General features: G+C 48.3%; 1 long non-coding RNA gene across 1 annotated transcript; it reads right to left on the reverse strand.

The window, feature by feature from the left end:
• Positions 1–6,788: 6,788 nt before the first annotated feature.
• On the reverse strand, positions 6,789–13,875 carry LOC139356283 (uncharacterized). Its single transcript, XR_011607866.1, has 3 exons — positions 13,858–13,875; positions 9,059–9,611; positions 6,789–8,966 (listed from the first exon to the last, which is right to left on the reverse strand). It is a non-coding gene; the product is annotated as an uncharacterized lncRNA (long non-coding RNA).
• Positions 13,876–14,141: the final 266 nt, after the last annotated feature.

Below are 14,141 nucleotides of genomic sequence, written 5' to 3' on the forward strand. Positions count from 1 at the left end.
TCTTTCTGGGTGTCCGCTTCCTGGAGGACCCGTTCACACCCCAAGGTATACCAGGTGTGACTCCTCATACACTGTTCAAACTCAGGCAGATACTGCCTTGCTGGCCACAGAAGCAGGGTTACCCTTTGGGTTAGTGTTGACTGGGAAGGGCCCGAGGGGTCCTTCTGGGATGGGGGAATATCCTGTATCCAGCCATGGGTGGAGGTTGTGCTCATTCATTCTAGAAATAGTCACTGTGTTCCTAGTGACTGCCCGTGGTGCCTTGTGAGCAGATGGACAGGAATCCATCCCCATGAGGTGGCCAACTTCTCCTGACAGGGAATAGAAGGGGGCCCAGCGGCAGCTGTGGAGCCCGTGAGGAGCCTCGCTGAGACTCAGGGTTTGTCAGAGCCCATTCCCCACTGAGCCAGCTGCCCCCGGGGGGCACCAACTCCAGGCGGCTCTAAGGGAAGTTGAGCTGGGTGTAGACATTTCTCCATAAGTCCTGTGCCCCCCACCATCTTCCTGTAATTTTTAAATTGTGTGATAGGCAGAGGTTGGTGGTGAGAGGCTCACTGAGCAGGACTGGAGAGGAGTAGAGAATGCAGGGGTGAGGTCAGTCAGAGGCGGGACAGGCAGAGAGAAGACAAGAGAAGGGATGAGAGAGGGAGGGGAAGAGCAGAGAGAAGGAGAAAGACGAGGATAGAAAGAGGGGTTGAAACAGTGAGAGAGAGAGAAGGGAGAGAGAAGGTGGGGGGTGAGGGGAGAGAGAGAGGGATGGAGATGGGAGGATGGAGTCATGGAGAGAAGTTGATTTGGGCCCAGGGGGAGAAGAGGAATGGAAGAGACAAAGACAGAAGGACCCACAGTGAGAACCAAGGGAGCTGGAGGGAAGGAGATGTCCAGAGAGCTGGCCAGTCATCCACACACCGAGGGAAAGGCAGAGAAAAAAAGAGAAGAGAGGAATGGATACAGGAAGCAAGAGAGATGGAGAGGACGGAGACAGGGAGAGGGGGCTGGAGAGAATCACAGAGAAACAGCACAATAGAGGAAGGGAAAGAGTTGTTGAGGACAGGGTCACAGAAAGAGAAAGGAAGGACAAAGAGGCAGGCAGAGAGAAGCAGAGAAAGACAAAGCAGGGAACAAAGGGGTAAGCCTGCAGGAGGTGGAGGGGGACAGATGGCCCAGGTGAGGGGACAGAAGAGGCAGGTAGTCCTGGGACTCAGGAGCTGGGAGGAATTCTTGCACTCCAAGGCCGTGACCTCCTTGGGGCCCAGTGCAATGAAAGCCCATCACATGGGGACACGCAGGCCTCCCTTGTGGCTGGGTTGCTCTGTGGAGCCTCTGGGTCTGTCCCTGAAGCAGGGACTTCCAGGGGAAAGGGCTGCCCTGTCTCAGGTTTGCCTCCTCTGTGGGGTAGGGAACCCGCAGCAGCCTCCCTCGCTGCCCTGGTCCCTGCTGCATTTCCCATCCTGGCCAGCTAGGTGGCCATCAAGTCCCATACCTGGGAACCAGGCCGATAGCCCTTGTCCAGCCTCATCTGTTCTCACCTGGCTCCAGATTCCAGCCACAGGTCTGGCAAACAGTCCACGCATGCTGGCTGTCACCAGATCCATGCATCCCTGGTGGATTCCTGCCTGTTCCCACAGGACAGCCCTCAACCAATGGAGACAGGAATAGGAGTTAAATGCTTCCCCCTTTTTCACTGAGAGAGAGGCATGCACAATCTGATGCACTTTCCTTCCTTCTTTCTTTTTCTTTCTTTCTTTTTTTTTTTCTGAAGACAGTGTCTCGCCCTGTCGCCCAGGCTGGAGTGCAGTGGCGCGATCTCGGCTCAGTGCCATGTCTGTCTCCTGGGTTCAAGCAATTATCTCACCTCAGCTTCCCGACTAGCTGGGATTACAGGCACCCGCTACCACGCCGGGCTGATTTTTGTATTTTTAGTACAGACAGGGTTTCACCATATTGGTCAGGCTGGTCTCAGACTCCTGACCTCGGGTGATCTGCCTGCCTCAGCCTCCCAAGGTCCTGGAATTATAGGCGTGAGCCACCGCACCTGCCGTGATGCACTTTCTAGATGCTATCCTAGAGATCACACTGGGTTAAGCCTCAGTTGCCTTCAATGTAGTCATCTCTACAGTATACCCTTAGCTTTTGTCTCCTCCTTTACTTTCTCAGACCCTCACTCTGCTCCCTGGATTCACTTTTCTAAATAATCCTCCTGCTGCAAAGTCCTGGGCACAGGTCCTACTTTCAGCATTGGAAGGGCGGCCTGGGCTAAGACCATGAGGCCCCACGTTGGTTGCCTACAGCCCCATTCCTCCCTCTATTCATTCCCACCACCGTCACATCCTCCTGTCCCTCGGTGCTTCCTCGCCTTTCCCTGAAGCCCACCGTGAGATCCCAGGGGACGGAGCAGCCCCTTCTCTGCCCCAATGCAGGGCTTGGCCTGAGCACATGGTCGGTCCATGCTGGGGTGAAGTGGTGAATGAGTGAGTAGTTGAGTGATAATGCATCATCAGATCTGTCTTCTCCACATGTCTCTATCTCCACCCAGAACAAGCTAACAAATTTTCTCATTCACAAATGGGCACATGAGGCTGGGTGCTCCTAAACCCTGCAAAATTCAGAACTGGCACAGTTGGGGCTGACCTTCCTTGACCCCACCTCACTTTCTATATCTATAAAATGGGGTACCTTTCTCTAAGAGTAAAGAGGAGGCCTGGCACAGGGAAACAAACTCAGCTCGAGCACCCAGAACATCCATCTTGTTCTCAAATAACTAATACAGGGGACATGTCTTCTGCTGCAATTGGTATTGGAGCTGGTACCATTTATTAAAGGCAATTCAGTTATGAAGCTTCATTTATTAAAACAGTGTAGTAAATATGTATGTATGGACAGACAGATAAATGTAATAGAAGAGCAAGTCCAGATATAGACAGAAATCCATACAGAAACAGAGAATGGGACAAAGGAAGCATCTCAATGCAGGATGTTCAGACACCTGGCCAATCATCTGAAAACTGAAAGAATAAAATTTGCCGGGCATGGTGACTCACGCCTGTAATCCCAGAACTTTGAGAAGCCGAGACAGGTGGATCACCTGACGTCAGGAGTTTGAGACCAGCCTGGCCAACATGGTGAAACCCCGTTTCTGCTTCTAATTTGTGAGTTTAACCAGTTCACATTGATAAGGATAACAGAAATATTTGGGCTTATTACTGCCATCTTTTGTGTTATACATATACCCTTGGGATGGATATTCCCAAGGGTCATGGACTGGGCTGTGACTACTCCAGGCCATGAGATAGGAGCCACGCCTGGAGGGACCTTCACAAAGGACCTTTGGGCCTACTGGAGTGCAACTATGGCAAGTGACCATGGCAGAGACAATGGCCACTAGCCATCTCTGCTCCCACCACAAAGCCTCATCCAGATAACCCAGCATCACTCTTCCTGGGGCTGTGCCCACTGCCCTGGCTCTGTCTGCTCATGGCCCTGCAGACATCCACAGGACAAACAAGGAATCTGTATGAATTCCATATTGGCATCCATCCTGGTCCTAGGAACAGCAGGAGCACAGAAGGAGAAGGACTAAGGACTCCAGCTTATATGACCTGTGGAAGATAGGACAGGGCCAGTTGGTCCTTCCCTATAGGGCCCGGTAGCACACAGCTACTCAACAACACATGTTAGGGATAAATATGAACCTAGGGGCCAGGCACGGTGGCTCACACCTATAATCCTAGCATTCTAGGAGACTGAGGCAGGCAGATCACCTGAGGTCGGGATTCGAGACCAGCCTGGCCAACATGGCAAAATCCTGTCTCTACTAAAAATACAAAAATTAGCCGGGCATGGCAGCGTGTGCCTGTAATCTCAGCTACTCAGGAGGCTGAGGCAGGAGAATCGCTTGAATCCAGGAGGTGGAGGTTGCAGTGAGCCAAGATTGCGTCACTGCATTCCAGCCTGGGTGACAGAGAAAGACCCCATCTCAAAAAAAAAAAAAAAAAGAACCAGAGAAGGGAGCAGTGCACTAACCCAGAAACCAGCTGGAGGGAAGCAAGAGGCCAGCAGAGAGCCGATCTACACTTTGATGTGGCATTGCTGCACCTGTCATGAGGCCTGCACCCACCTACAGATCCACTGTAGTCAAGGTAGACAGGTCAGTCCTAAACAGAGCATTATAGCACCCTGGGAGGTGGGAGTCTCTGCCACAGCGGGGGACGTGGGCTAGTGTCCTCAAGCAGAAAGGCTCTTCAAGGTCCCATGCAAAGGTTGGCATCCAATCCCACAACCCTCTCCCAAAAAGAGGAGCATTTTGGCCCCCCTCAAAAATTGTTTCTGGGTCAATGGAGCCTGATGCCAGCCATCCCTTTCTCTACCACAGGAGGAGGAGCCAGCCACCCTTTTTCTTCCTTCATCAAGGTAACCAGCCATTAGCATCCAAGCCAAAGGGCAGGGGAAATACAAAGAATGTATATTCACATCAAATTTCACTCCATGCTTAATGAGGCTCTGCTCCTTATTGATAACGGTGACCCTGCAATGGGCCTCAGTTCTTACATCTGTAAAACAGGCATAAACAGCTAGTTGCCAGCTGACAGACACCGGTTGCAGGAACGGCATGGGATAAGCACTCATGTGCATTATCCTTTCCTCCTAAGAAAACTACTCCCCAAACGGCCGGGCGCAGTGGCTCATGCCTGTAATCCCAGCACTTTGGGAGGCCGAGGTGGGCGGATCACCCGAGGTCAGGAGTTCGAAATCAGCCTGGACAATATGGCGAAACTCAATCTCTACTAACAATACAAAAATTAGCCAGGTGAGGTGGCAGGGCATGCCTGTAATCCCAGCTACTGAGACAGGAGACTTGCTTGAACCCGGGAGGCAGAGGTTGCAGTGAACCGAGATTGTGTCACTCAACTCCAGCCTTAGCGACAGAGCAAGACTCCGTTTCAAAAAAAAAAAAAAAAAAAAAAAAAAGGTTACCCCGCCCTGAACAAAGGAGAAAGGCAGAACAGTCCCTGGGACAAAATGGGGCGCAGGCACAGCAAGGCCCTCGGAAACCTGGTCAGACTGATAGAGGAGTGTCTGTCTCAACTGGCCTGCCCTGTTCAGAGAGATGGAAAGCTGGGGAGAGTCTTGATCTCTCAGGGGTTCTGAAAGGCCTCCTGGTGAGGGATGGTGAGGGATGGGGTTCCCTGAACCCTGAGGCTTATTATCCCCCCATGGGAACACACAGAACTCCCTGGAAACCCCCAATCAGTCCACAGAGAATGCGTGAGCCACTTCTGCCCTCTACTGGCTGAATTTAAAACTGCAGCCAATTGAAGGATGTGCAAATAAATGTCACACATCACTCTCCCTGTTCATTCATTCCTCATCCACGGAGAGCCGCTTTGTATCAGGTGCCAAGATAGGACGGGAGGCATAATTTTAATTCTCGGTGTCTCCAAGGCTGTATCTGCATGAATTCTCCCGTACTTCCCCTGCTTCCCAATGGCCTAGTCTGATAGGAACAGAGTCTTCATCTTTTTTCATGGCTTTTCTGGCTGTCTCATCCTTATTTGTCCACAGAGGCCAGCTCAGTTCTGTGTCCCTGGAGAAGGATGATGTGAAGCACTATCCATTGCTGAGCATTTGCTAGGTCCTAGGCACTAGCTAGACCCTTTCTGTCTACCATATCCCTCCCAAGCTCACTGCAAGGCAGGGCCCATCTTCATTCCCTTGTAACAGCTAGGGAAACTGGGGCTCAGTGAGGTTCCACAGATTTTCAGAGGTTGCATGGCCTGAAGATTCTAGAGCCTGCTTCAAACCTTGTTCCCCCTGACCCCAGAGCCTCCGTTCAGGTTTCCCTGAAGATGCCAGAGCATGCTCTGTCCACAGTGACCATAGCTATGCATCAGGCCCTGCCTGGTGAGGTTCACTTGGCCTTTCACACTGCAAGGTGGACCTGGTCTGAACCTGAGGTCCTAGGATTGATCACTGTATCACCTGAGGCTCCAGCCTTGTTCTTTACCTATAAGGTGTGTATATCTATCCCTGGGCATGCTTGATCCTGGCTCAGCACGGCATCCCAACCCCTAGTCCTCAAGTTGCAGACACCGCAGCGCTTCGCCCAGGCTGCCCTGAGGCCTTTAGCACATGCATTGTACAGATGGTGATGACACTGGGGCAGGCTTTTTACCCCAGATGAAGAGTCTGAGGGCCCAGCAAGCCAGATGCCCTGGTGAGGAGGACTCCCAGCCTGTACCAATCTCTCACTGCCTTGAACAGTTAAGCTCAGTCCAGCTCTGACCAGGACCTCGACAGCCAGGGGGTAGCAGCCCTGCTGGGCCCAGACCAGGAGCCACCTACCCTTCAGAATGTCAGCACAGCCAAGCCATTCTTTTACATTTATGGAGACTGACAACTAGCCTCCACTGTTCTCTTATCACTGAGCAACACAGGAGCATTGGCAGAGAGGAAGTGTTCTCATATTTCAAATGTTTCTGGTGGTTGAAATACTCCCAGATAATAGCATAGTTTTGGAAATAATGGACTACATCATAAAATTAAAATTAACTTCTTCTGTTTTCTAGAACTTTTAATGAGAATAATTTAAATAACCATTATTTACCAAATTTTATTCATCTATGCATAATACTATTGATCTATCATTTGAGGAAAAGTAAAACACATACAAAAGAGGTTTTTAAATTAAAAACAAATACAAGGGGACTTTTAAAAGTTTGTGGGAAAATGAAATTAAAAGACAAGAATAAAAAATATAAACTTTATTTCTCTCAAGTTCTATCAAGGTCAAGACACTTTTGTTTAAGTGATGATATCATCCATTTTGTCCATCTCCAAAGAAATGAGGATCCTGGGAATTGATGTCAAGGCAGTCTTTCTTACATTATTAAATGGAGAAACACTGGTCCCCTTTAAATAATTTCTTAAGATTAGGAAACAAAAAGAAGTCATAAGGAGCCAAATCAGGACTGTAAGGTAGATACCTAGTGATTTCCCATTGAAACTCGCAAAATTGACCTTGTTTGATGAGAGGAATGAGCAGGAACATTGTCATGATAGAGAACTCTCTGGTGAAGCTTTCTTGGGCATTTTTCTCCTAAAGCTGTGGCTCTCTTGAAACACTCATAACAAGCATATGTCACTGTTCTTTGGCCTTCCAGAAAGTCAACAAGCAAAATGCCTTGAGCATCACTGAAAACTGTTGCCCTGACCTTTGCTCTTCACCTGTCTGCTTTTGCTGTGACTAGGCCACCTCTGCTTCTTGGTAGCCATTGCTCTGATTGTGCTTTGTCTTCAGCATTGTACTGGGAAAGCCAAGTTCCATCTCCTGTTACAATTCTTTGAAGAAATGCTTCAGGATCTTAATCCCACTTGTTTAAAATTTTCATCTAAATCTCCCCTCCTGTCTGCAGCTGATCTGTCCATGGTGTTGGGTCTTTTTCTGCTGCTCATCATTGGTCCTCTTCAATTAGGGCATGAACAAGATGAATATTTTCCCTCACAAATTGATACGGATATTCTGCCGCTGTGGGCTTCATCTTCCACATCATCTTGGTTTTTTTTGTTTTTTTTTTTTTTGTTTTTTTAAGATGGAGTCTCATTCTGTCTCCCAGACTGGAGTACACTGGCATGATCTCAGCTCACTGCAACCTCTGCCTCCTGGGTTCAAGTGATTCTCCTACCTCAGCCTCCCAAGTAGCTGGGATTACAGGTACATGCCACCACACCCAGCTAATTTTTGTATTTTTAAAAGAGATGGGGTTTCACTATGTTGGCCAGGCTGGTCTTGAATCTCTTCCTTTCTTAAAATGTGTTATCCATTTATGAACTGCTGATTTTTTTTGCGGGGGTGGGGGATGTTGTCCCCATAAACTTTTGGTAAAGCATCCATGACTTCACTATTCTTCCACCCAAGCTTCACCATGAATTTAATGTTTGTTTTTACTTCCATTTTCACAGAATTCATGTTGCTCTGATAGGCGCTCTTGTCAAGCCAATGTCTGATCCTTCTCAGTGCCTCAAATTAGACCCTATTCAGAAATATTATAACAAGTTGGTGTGAGTTTATTTTGGTACAAAAAAATGTGAAGTCCATGCACAGTTTTTTCATAATATACATTTTCCATGAATTTTGAAGCCCCCTCATAAATAATTCAAACACACATTTGGGAAAACATGAGAAATCATGTAAGGCCTGGTGGTAATGGGGCATTTGGACTAGCAGGGTCATATGGTGGCTCAATGAGAAGCCAGAAAGCAACTCCTTTCCACTTTCTGGGTGGGAGCTCCAGCCCCTGAGTAGGGATAAGGAGGACAGCAGCCCCTCATGGAAGCTGGCTCAGGAGTTCACCCAGGATTCCTGGAGAAGGGGACAGAAGAGGACGTCTCCTTCGCACAAACTCCACATTTGAGTTCACTGGAAACACAGGCTCTGGGAATAGAGGAGAAGAGGGCAGGGGAAAGGCTGGTAGCTGAGGTGGGGTATGAAGGGAGGGGAGTGACAGAGGAGGCTGTGTCCATGCCTGGAGGTCAGAGGGCAAATGCCCCCAATCACGCTCCATCTGGGTTATCAGCTGCTTGAGGATCCACGTCCAGAAACTCAGGGAATCACTGTGTCCATTTTCCTTGCCTCAGGACTGTGCCTCTTGTCTGGAGATGATGAGGTTTCTTTCAGCCTCCCATGCTCTCCACCAATGATCATGAGTTTCCATTCAAGGCACAGAATGTGGCTTTGAGAAGCAGCAGCAGTTCCCTCCAGCTTTTCTTCAAGAGCCTCAAGTCACCTTCTGTAGCTCCAGATCACAAGCTGGACCCGTCCAGGGCAGCAGGCACTCCTGGGCTTTGACCTCCTCTGTCCCAAGGTGAAGCTGGGTGAGGGTTTTACATTCCAGTGAACCAGTGCTGGACTGCAGTGACACGTCCCTGATCTCTGCACAGAATGTCTTTCATCTCCTGGTTAAACAAGTCTGTCAAAAACAAGAGAACTGTCACCACACAATTACCATGACACCCTCACCACCTCCAAGGGTGATCCAGGCTGAGTGAAACTTGTGCTCACCTGCTTCTGCCACAAGCTCCATGGAGTCCGCCCGGTTCACCAATAAAGCAACTCATGCGAGGCTGAAGCTCCTCCCCCATTTCCCAGGCTGCTGCAGAGCCTCTTGCAGCCACCATGGCCAGCTGGGCCAAAACACTGAGACCACTGACCAGGGTGCGCCCAGAACCACATCTGTGCCTGGCAACAGGGCAGACTATCACTGGAGAGGCGTGGGGGCACAGCGACAATAGAGTCACACCCTCCACCCTGCCCTCTGCTGAACCCACTCCTGTGGGCCCAGAGCACCCTCCCCATCCTGGGAGCACCCTGGTCTCTCTGCCCGGAAGGTTTCCTCTGGCTGCTGGCGTGGAGCACATTTATATCCACACAAAATAACTGCGCTCTTTACCAGGCCCCAGGGGCCCGGGGTGGGACTTGGCGCTCGGTGGAAGGAAGGAAGGAAGGCCGCGGAAGGAAGGAATTGCTGAGTGAGTGAGTGAGTGATGAGGCCCAAAACCATCCCTTGTCCTTCCTCAGAATTCACACTTCTTGTTCTCTATTGTCAGTTGCTTCCCTAAGGAAAGTTAAAAATCCCTGTTCACAAAATACCTGAAATATATAATTTAAAATATACATGTATATATTATATAATTTTAAATATTTAACAAATTGAAATAAATGCAAATCTGATAACATCAGGTGATCATATAACACTAAAATTCACCATTTTGGACTACAATGAAAATCTCAAAAATGTTTTTGAAAATTACAAATAATAGAGATTATTTTCTATTAATAAGCTGTCAATGAAACTAGAAATGAGTGAAAAATTGAGGAAAAGCAACCACATAGGCATTTTATGACTCCCCCATAAGCCATTTTGGATCCAAAAGCCACCAAAACCAACATGCAGCTCAGAAAGTTAAAAATGGAAAAGAAACACAAGGAAAGCAGAGAAATAGAAATGAGATCAAAACGAATTAAAATATCTCAAACTGCGAAGGCTTTGATGCAAAAATCCAAACACAATTTTAAAAATGGCTTCTTTCCTTTCTTTTAAAAGAGGAGCAGAAATATACAATTAAAGATGAAAACAAACAGAAAACCAAAGACATAGAAGAGAACTAAGTTCAGAGCTGCTTTGTAGAGCTCAGTGCTGGAGGTGGAGAGAGCTGGAGGTGCCTGCTGGGAGGGGCCGGGCAAGCCCAGGAAGTGGGAGTGGGGTTGGCCTGGTGGGGGTTGGGAGGTGGGTCCCTGAAGCTGCTGCTGGGTTACTTTTAGCCCAAGGGTGAAGATGGAACAGCCCTGGGTCATCTATACAGGTCGATCCCTCCACCCCACCCCACCCCACCTACTCTCCCTAGGAGGGCATGGGTACCATGCCAGGGGGCCTGGAGAGGGTTGCAGAGCCCTGGAGGAGGCCAGAGCCAGGGACTGCCATGGGAAGTGGAAAGGCAGTGGCCCCCACTCTTCCCAGAGAGGCTTCTGGGAAGCCTGGGCAGAGCCCGGGAGTCCAGGGCTGCCCCTCCTGCTGGAGAATACATGCAGTTCAGAACTAAAGGAATCGCATCGCAGAACTTCACAGCCCAGGATCCCAGGACTTCACAGCCCAGGATCCCAGGACTTCACAGCTCAGGAACAGTCCCTCCAGAGCAGTGGGAACCAGGCAGTGTCCTGGGCAGATCTCGAGGAAGTGGAGGGAGATCCAGCTGGCTCCCACTCTTAGCTCCCATCCTGCCCACAGACACAATCTGCTCTCTGAGTGGGTGGTCCTCCGAAGTGTTTTCCCCTGCCAGAGCCTCAGTTTCCTCCTGGTCGCTTGGGATTCTGACAGACTCCGAGGAAGGGAATTCCTGTCCTCTCAGGCTGCTGTGATTGGCTCCGCAGTTGCAGCCTTGGCCTGTGAAGGAGGGGGCTCCTCCCAGCCAGACCCTGTGTCCCAGGGCCTTTCTGTGGGCACTCCTGAAAACACCCTAGAGGCAGCCACCTCAACCCTGGGGCAGGAGAGAAGCCCTGCTTTGGTGGCCCAGAATGGATGCTTTCCTAAGATCCACCCACCCCATCCCCCAGTCCATTCAGCACACACTGACCTTGCCCTCCTGGGGTCCTATCCCCTAGGCCTGGGAGCAAAGTGTTTGTCTCTGTCTTGATGCCACCTCTGACCCCAAGGTCAAACTAGGCAAACATGACATTTACACTTCAAGAAGAACCACATTTTCACCCAGAAAGTTTGTACCAAGTTATACCCGTCAACTGCGTTTGGGGATGTCTATTTCCTTATATCTTTGCCAGTCCTGGATTTAAAAAACCTTTTTCTTTATTTCTTTTCTTTCCTTTCTCTCTTGCCATCTGTTTGCCAAAATACAATGTTGCATTTTTTAAAGTGTTTATTTTTTGAAACATGTACAATTGAGCAACCTTTCTCCTGACTTTCTCCATTTCTTTGATTATATTTACTTATTCCTATCCATCTAGTTTTTTCCATTTCCTCCTGGGGCTCGTATTGCTTTCTTATTGAGCTGCGGTTCATTCCATTCAGATTGCAAATATTTTCTACTCTGTCACTTATCTTTTACCCTTACTTGTGGCTTTTTCCTAATGCACAAGAATTTCATTTTTAAGAAATCAGATTCGGCAAGTGTTATGGAGTCAGTGTTTGTGTCCCCCCCAAATTCAGATGTTGAAATCCTAACCTCCAATGTGATATTAGGAGGTGGGGCCTTTCAGAGGCAGGGCCCTCATAAATGGGATTGGTGCCCTTATCACATGCACCCCAACTCTCTCACCCTCTTTCTGCGGTGTGAGGATGCAGTGAGAAGTTGGCCATTTGTACCCAGAAAGTGGGACCTCTCCAGAACCAACCACGCTGGCACCCAGCTCTCAAACTTCCAGTTACAGAACTGTGAGAAACAAATTTCTCTAATTTGTAGGCCACCCCGTTTATGTTATTTTGTTATAGCAGCCTGAAAAGACTAAGACAGCAAATTATTTGGCTTCTGCTTTTCATCCCGTCCTATGAGAGTCACATGATAAGGGTCTGACAAACCTCCCATATCATAGGGACTCCGCTGTTGAGGTTGTAAACTCTCCTGTTCCCTTGGGTTGATTTCTTCTTCCCATTGAATTATTAATTTACCCACACTGTTCCGCATCTGAGCCGAAATGAACCAAACTCAGAACACAGTCCTTGTTCCTTCTTTCTCCAAATGTTCCTCATGGAGGCATTATGGTAGGAAGGAGGAAGACCTCAGAGGCCAGGGACCAGGTGTCTGTCACATTGCCTCTTACGCTGTGCCTGAGTCATACTTACTCTAGGGAATTTGCCACAGGCATGAAGTTATTCTAAAGTTCCCACCCCATGCCTTTCATCCCAACCAAACCCCTGCTGAGCTAATTCTTTTCCCTGACTCTCCTCTCATCCCCCATTCCTCCATCCACTTCCAACTCCAAAGCACCTCCTATACTTTTCAGACCAAGTTCCCACCTCCTGAGCCCCTTCATCCCTCCTGTGTGTCTGCCCCTCATTGGATGTTGCCTTTCTCTGGGACCTCTGACACGAGGTGTCTCCCTCATTGGCATGCCATGGTTACTTCTAGGGCTGAAGCAACTAAAATGGAGAGTGATCAATTGTACGGAGGCAGACATTTAAAAATAATAATAAGTACTGCATTCATTCACTCCAAGAAAAGTAAAAGCCAAGGCCCAGAGTGTGGCAAGGCAAGGGTTAAAAAGAAAAGACAAACAAGTTTTCCTCTGCCTAGCAAGCTCACTTCAAGGACAGTTATAAGATAACGCTGTTCGAGAAGTTGAAACCAATGGAATAGGCTCCAGACACCCCACCTCAGGAGCAAAGATGAAGGAAAAGGAAAAAAAAAAAAAAAAAAGGACAAATATTTAGCCAGTTCTTGTTTTTTCTTTCAATGCAGCTAGAAGGCCACCAGCTATGCAAGGCCACAAGTTATGCCAAGTCATCAGTTATGCTATAGATTACATGACCTGTCAGTATATGATTAACTGCCTTTGTTTTGCTTCTGTAAGTTTGCTTATAAAAACCCTGCTCAGTCTTTGTTCAAGGCTCAGCTTTTTGGATGTGAATCCACTGAGCTGGTGTACACCTTAAAATAAATACCCTCCTGTATTCACCCATACTGGTCTCTCTAGTCCTCTGTGACCTGCAACAGTATAAATCCTTATAGTCACAGTGCTATGCTAACAGGTGCTTTAAAAAAAAAAAAAAAAACAGCTCTGTGGAATGATTGACATTTACATCTCTGAGCAGCTGAGCCTGGCAAGACCTACCAAAGCGCAAGCAGGATCCTTGTATCTTGCAGAATTATCTTTGCTAAGAGGAGCTCAGGAGGTAGAACAGATGGACATACCTTAAGTTCATTCTCTGATATGACCCATGCTACACCAAGCACCTACTCTGTGCCAAGCCCTGCATTGAAGGCAGGTATGAGACAGCAGACAAGGCCAGATGACCTTGGAAGCCCCAAGTCCTATGGGGGCAAGAGATATAAAAAAACAAGCACCGACATCGATAAAGAATTTCAACCTTTCAGGGTAACTGTGTGTGATGATGGATGTGTTTATAATTTTGATTGTGGAAATTATTACACAGTATATACATATAGCAAATCACATTGTATACCTTGAATACATACAATTTTTATTTGTCAATTATACCTTAATGAAGCTGGGGAAAGAAGTTTTCTTACTTGGGTTGATACATCATCTTCAGAGTGTGAGCAATAGAATTATTGCCATAACATCATTATTAATCATTAATGAAAATATGTAGTCATTTAAAGAACTACAACCTTTGATAGCCCGGTACCAGATGGAGACGGCGTTGGGTGTGATTTATGGATGGTGCTTGGGAGCATCTTCCTGGGAGACTGGGAGCATCGTGGAGGGTGGCTTGTCAGCGGAGACTGCAGGGATTCGGAGGACCCCCATGTGGAGAAGCAAGGGAGAGTGAATGGGTGTGGGAGAGTGAATGGGTGTGGAAGGGAGAGTGAATGGGTGTGGAAGGGAGAGTGAATGGGTGTGGAAGGGAGAGTGAATGGGTGTGGGAGGGAGAGTGAATGGGTGTGGAAGGGAG

Source organism: Macaca nemestrina, chromosome 9 (genome assembly GCF_043159975.1).
Source record: "Macaca nemestrina isolate mMacNem1 chromosome 9, mMacNem.hap1, whole genome shotgun sequence".
In the NCBI taxonomy this organism is placed as follows: domain Eukaryota; kingdom Metazoa; phylum Chordata; class Mammalia; order Primates; family Cercopithecidae; genus Macaca; species Macaca nemestrina.